This window comes from Arachis stenosperma, chromosome 3, assembly GCF_014773155.1.
Source record: "Arachis stenosperma cultivar V10309 chromosome 3, arast.V10309.gnm1.PFL2, whole genome shotgun sequence".
Lineage (NCBI taxonomy): Eukaryota > Viridiplantae > Streptophyta > Magnoliopsida > Fabales > Fabaceae > Arachis > Arachis stenosperma.
In genome coordinates, this window is record NC_080379.1 from 67054493 (window position 1) to 67059709 (window position 5217).

General features: G+C 39.5%; 1 non-coding gene across 1 annotated transcript; it reads left to right on the top strand.

The window, feature by feature from the left end:
* The first annotated feature begins 4611 nt into the window (after nt 1-4611).
* Nucleotides 4612-4717, top strand: LOC130971003 (small nucleolar RNA R71). The gene has a single exon (XR_009082243.1). It is a non-coding gene; the product is annotated as a small nucleolar RNA R71 (small nucleolar RNA).
* The last annotated feature ends 500 nt before the right edge of the window (nt 4718-5217 follow it).

Genomic DNA, 5217 nt, shown 5'->3' on the forward strand with positions numbered 1-5217 from the left:
GGTTAAACTGAAGCTTAAACGTGGAAATGAAGAAAGCAACCCTGGAGGAGAATTTTGGTCGAACACATTTAAGCTCCAGTTTAAGGTTAAACTGGAGCTTAAACGTGGAAATGGCTCCCTGGTGCATTTCTCATTTCTGGCGTTTAACTTCTAGTTTAAGGTTAAACTGGAGGTTAAACGCCACTTTCAGCTTTTCCTTAGCTTTCATGATTTTGGCGTTTAAGCTCCAGTTTAAGCTTAAACTGGAGCTTAAACGCCACTGATAGTTCCCAGCATTATATGGCTTGGCAGTTTAAGTTCCAGTTTAAGCTTAAACTGGAACTTAAACTCCACATGTGATATTCAAGCTTCCTTTATTGATTTTGTTGCTTCCTTGCCTAGCCTCTTCTTCCTTGAAGTCATCCAAACAACTGCATCAAAGTCTTGCAAAATTTCATGAGAAATCTTCCATTCATAGCATTCAAGTAATATAACTAAAAACTCATGGAATTTGCATCAAAATCATACTGTTTGGATGGTTCATTGCTTTGTTATTCATTTAACCATTCTTGGTTACTTTAAGCTCAAGAAAATGCATAAAACAACTAAAACTAACAGAAAAATGCTAGTGAAACTAGCCTAAGATGCCTTGGCATCACACAACACCAAACTTAATACTTGCTTGTCCCTAAGCAAGTTCTGAGTTATTTGAGAAGAAAGTATGAAACAGAAAGCAATTACATTGGCTATATTAGCAAGCATTTGAAGTTCATCAGAAGGGTTTTATGCAGAAAGTTGCAGCATCACTTTTTCATTCTTATCAGGTAAGATTATCACTTTCTCATTGCATCCATCAAACACTGCTATGGCCTCTTGTTATTCTTATGTCCTTGGGACTTTTCCCTTCTTTGTTTTTCTTTTTCTTAGAGCTCCTTTGCTCCTTGTTTGCTCAGTGTCATGTGTTGCACAAGCCTTTGGCATTTTCTTTTTCTTATCAGTGCACTACACATATCCACTACAGGCATTTTAGTTCACATTTCTTCTTGAGACATTGGTGCCCAGCACCTCTTTGTGTGACTAAATGTTTTGTATTTAGGTTGCTCTTGATAATGGACTTTTGGTTGATAATCCCGGATTAGTTAACCCAAGTTACCAAGTGTTGAAACACTCCTCAGAACCTATTCATCCAAGCATATCCTTAATACATAAATACCACAGGCATTTGTCTCAGAAGTTCAAACCATTGGTGCCTAGCTTATTTTCTCAATTTTTTTTTTGCTTTTTGGTTGCCCTTTTTCAGTGGCTTTTTCTTCTTCTTTTTCTTTCTTTTTCATGGCCAAAGACATTTATTCATCAAGATCCATAGACAGTATTCAAACTTCTACACAAAAATGATAATTCTACACTCAATTTCCAGTGATCTGACTAAACAATCAAGCATGCATACCACCACTTAATTCTACTTGATTTGTCACTAATTGAGCCAAGTTACTTTTGTTCAAACTTTTCTTTTATTTTTGGAAACAGAACAAGCATGGCAAGCATTTGTTTAAGAAGGTGAAGTTATATCCAAACATCTAGACATTCACTTTATTCAAAGCAGTAAACAGACAAACATACTAGAAATTTCACATAAAACTTAAATGACTTAAAATGAAAGAAAGCTCATAAAGACAATTCACAAACTATTATTTGATTATTAAGGAACAAGACCACCTCTCATTTGTTGCTTGGTTCTTCTTGATTCTTGGGGTCCTGCTTCTTCTTGCTTCTTGCCTCTTTTTGACCACTTGTACTTCCTTTGTCTTGTTCATCCATTCTTATCCTTCCTTTTGTACCTGCACAAACAAACAACTTTGCTATCATTTTTTTCGGTCCATGTGAATAATGAATAGTACTTGCACATGTTTTTCCTTCTTTTTGAATTGTAAATCAATGATTGACTTCATGAGCTTATAGCCGTGACCCTTGTATGTATGCACACTTATTACTGGACACCAAACTTAGTGTTTGGTAATGTCTCCTGATGACATGAAATCCATGTTGGTTGTCCTTAATGAATGTGCATAATTCTAATAAATCATAGTCACTTTGGCTCTTTGATCCTAAACAATTTTACTACCTAAAGTAATTGAAATCAAAGTATTAAAACATGCAAATGGTATACTTGTCATGAATTTCTAAATCCAGAGGAACTTCTTGCTTTTCATTAACTGTGTTCAAAGAGGAAGACCAAACTTAATGTTTGGTTGTGCACCTTGAATGAAAGATTGAATACAATTTGAATAAGATTTGGGGTACCTTCAGGCACACCAAACTTAGAGACCAATTGTATTTTACATGCAATGTTTAGTGCACCTTATCAACAGTTGTCCTGAGGATTCAAGTTCATGCATAAGAAACCATGCTTTATTAGATGCAAAGCAAAACAATAAAGAGTAAGGATACTAAAACATGGGTTGCCTCCCATGAAGCGCTTCTTTAACGTCACTAGCTTGACGGTTGTCCCTTGTTAGGGTGGATTGTAGTGCTTGATGTCCTCTCCTCTCACTATGAAAACGTCCCCATTTGATTCCTTCATGATTTCCAAATGTTCCATAGAAAGAACTTTCCTGATTGTGAACACTTGAGGGAGCTGGGAAGGAATGGTTTTGAGGCCAGGTGGGATTGGCAGATAATGACTTGATATCACTTTATCTCCCGGAGAGAAACCTTCAGTGGGAATTTTCTTGTTTCTCCACCCTCTTGGCAATTTCTTTACAATTCTTCCCTCTCTCTTGAGGATTTCTTCATTGACCCTTATGCCAGGAGGATCCTTCTGAGTTGTTTCTATTGATTCTTGTGGCTTTAACTCTTGCAATTCTTGTTCGCCTTCCAAGGACTGTTTCAGAGTTTCAGCTGCTGGGTTGCTTTCCTCCAAACACAGATGGCTACTATCATCCTTAGGCTTTTCAGGTTCTGGTTCAGGCTCAGATGCAGGTTTGAAAACATGGAAAATGAGCTGTTCATCATGTATTCTCAAAATTAGCTCTCCTTGTTCTACATCTATGAGCGCTCTAGCAGTGGCTAGAAATGGCCTTCCCAGAATGATAGGGTGTAGGTAGCTTTCCTCCATGTCCAAAATGACAAAGTCTGTGGGGAAGAAATAATTTCCCACTTTCACCAGCACATTCTCAACTACCCCTTCAGCTTGCTTCTGAGTTTTGTCAGCCAGTTGTATGATTACATCAATGGATCTCACCTCATTCAGTTGTAGCCTCTTCATAAGAGTCAGAGGCATCACATTTATGCTAGCTCCTAGATCACAGAATCCTCTGTCAATTTTTGTTTCCCCTATGATGCAGGGGATATGAAAACTTCCTGGGTCTGTTTTCTTAGAGACTATGTCCTTCTTGATGAGGGCACTGCATTCTTTGTTCATTATTACAGTTTGTCCTCCCTTCAAAACTCTTTTCTTGCTCAGCAATTCCTTCAAATACTTGATATGTGTAGGCATCTGCTGGAGAATCTCAAGAAAGGGAATATTGATATGGAGAGACTTAAATGTCTCTAAAAACCTTGAATATGTTTTCCCTTTTTCACCTCCTCCTAACCTCTGAGAAAATGGTGCTTTTGGTTGGTATGTTTCTAGCATGCCTTTATTTTGCAGTTCCTTGGCTTGCTCAGTTTCACTTTCCTGCTTAGCTTCTTCCACACCTTCCTTCAAGATTTCTGGCTCCTGTTCTGAGGGTCTGATTCCTTCTTCTTCTGAGACTTCCTTCAATATGGTGATGGCCTTGCATTCTTCCCATCTCACTCCCTTTTGTTCCCCTTTAGGATTCTTTTCTGTGTCACTAGGGAACACTGCAGTTGGCTTGGGGGCCTGTTGAGATAGCTCTCCTACTCGAGACTCCATCCTCTTGAGTTTTTCACCATGGTTCCTTAAGGTAGATCTCACATCATCCCTAAAGCTTTTCAACTCACTTATGTCCTGACCCATGTTTACAAGCATTCCTTCTATCCTGTTTAATTGATCTTGAAATTGTTGGTTCGGATTAGGTTGGGCAGGTTAATTATTTTGGCCATGATATGGTGGTTGGGAGTAAGTGTTTTGTGTGGCTTGGTATGATCTTTGGTTGGAGTTTTGGTATGTGGAATTGTTATGTTGGTTGGGGTTGTAATGTTTGTGGTTTTGTGGTTGGGTTTGCTGGTTTCCCCACCCAAAGTTTGGGTGGTTTTTCCAGCCTGGGTTGTAAGTGTTGGAATGTGGATCATATGGTTGCCTTTGTTGATTTCCCACATAGTTGGCCTCTTCCCAATCACCTCCTTCAGTGCTTACTTCCTCTTGATCTTGTGTGTGTATTGCAGCCACTTGATTTGTTTCTAATTTCCTGGTGAGCTCTGCTAGTTGCTTGGCAAACACCTTGTTTTGGGCTAGAATTGTATCAACATGGTTCAGCTCCATGACTCCCTTAGTGTTGTGTCTCTCTGAAGCATAGTAGTACTCATTCTCAGCCACTGTCTCAATCACTTCAATGGCTTCTTCCACAGTCTTTTTCCTGTTCAATGAACCTCCTGATGAATGGTCTACAGCCTTCCTTGATTCATAAGAAAGTCCATCATAGAAAATATGCAATTGCACCCAGTCATGGAACATTTCTGGTGGGCATTTCCTTGTCAAATCCTTGAACCTCTCCCATGCCTCGTAGAGAGTTTCACCATCTTGTTGTCTAAAAGTCTGAACCTCAGATCGAAGTCTATTGACCTTTTGTGGGGGGTAGAAACGTGCCAGAAACTTGCTTTCCACCTCATCCCAGGTTGTTAGGCTCCCCCTTGGGAATGATTCCAGCCACTTAGCTGCCTTGTCCCTAAGTGAAAATGGGAACAACAGCAGTTTATAGGCATCTTCCTGGACTCCATTGGACTTCACAGTGTCGCAAATTCTCTGGAATTTTGTGAGATGTTGGTTTGGATCTTCATTAGCACTCCCACCAAATGAACAATGATTCTCCACTAGTGATATTAGCTGTGGTTTGAGTTCAAAATTGTTGGCCTGAATGGGTGGTTTCTGAATGCTGCTACCACAATTCCCAGAGGTTGGGTTTATGTATGAACCAAGAACCCTCCTCTCGGGAATGGCATTGTTTCCATCAGCTCTCTCATGGTTGTGAACTTCTCTATCCATGTGGAGATCTAGAGCTTCCTCAAAATTGTCCTCAGATTCTCCTTCAGATTCTTCTTCTCCCAGTACTCTCTTCC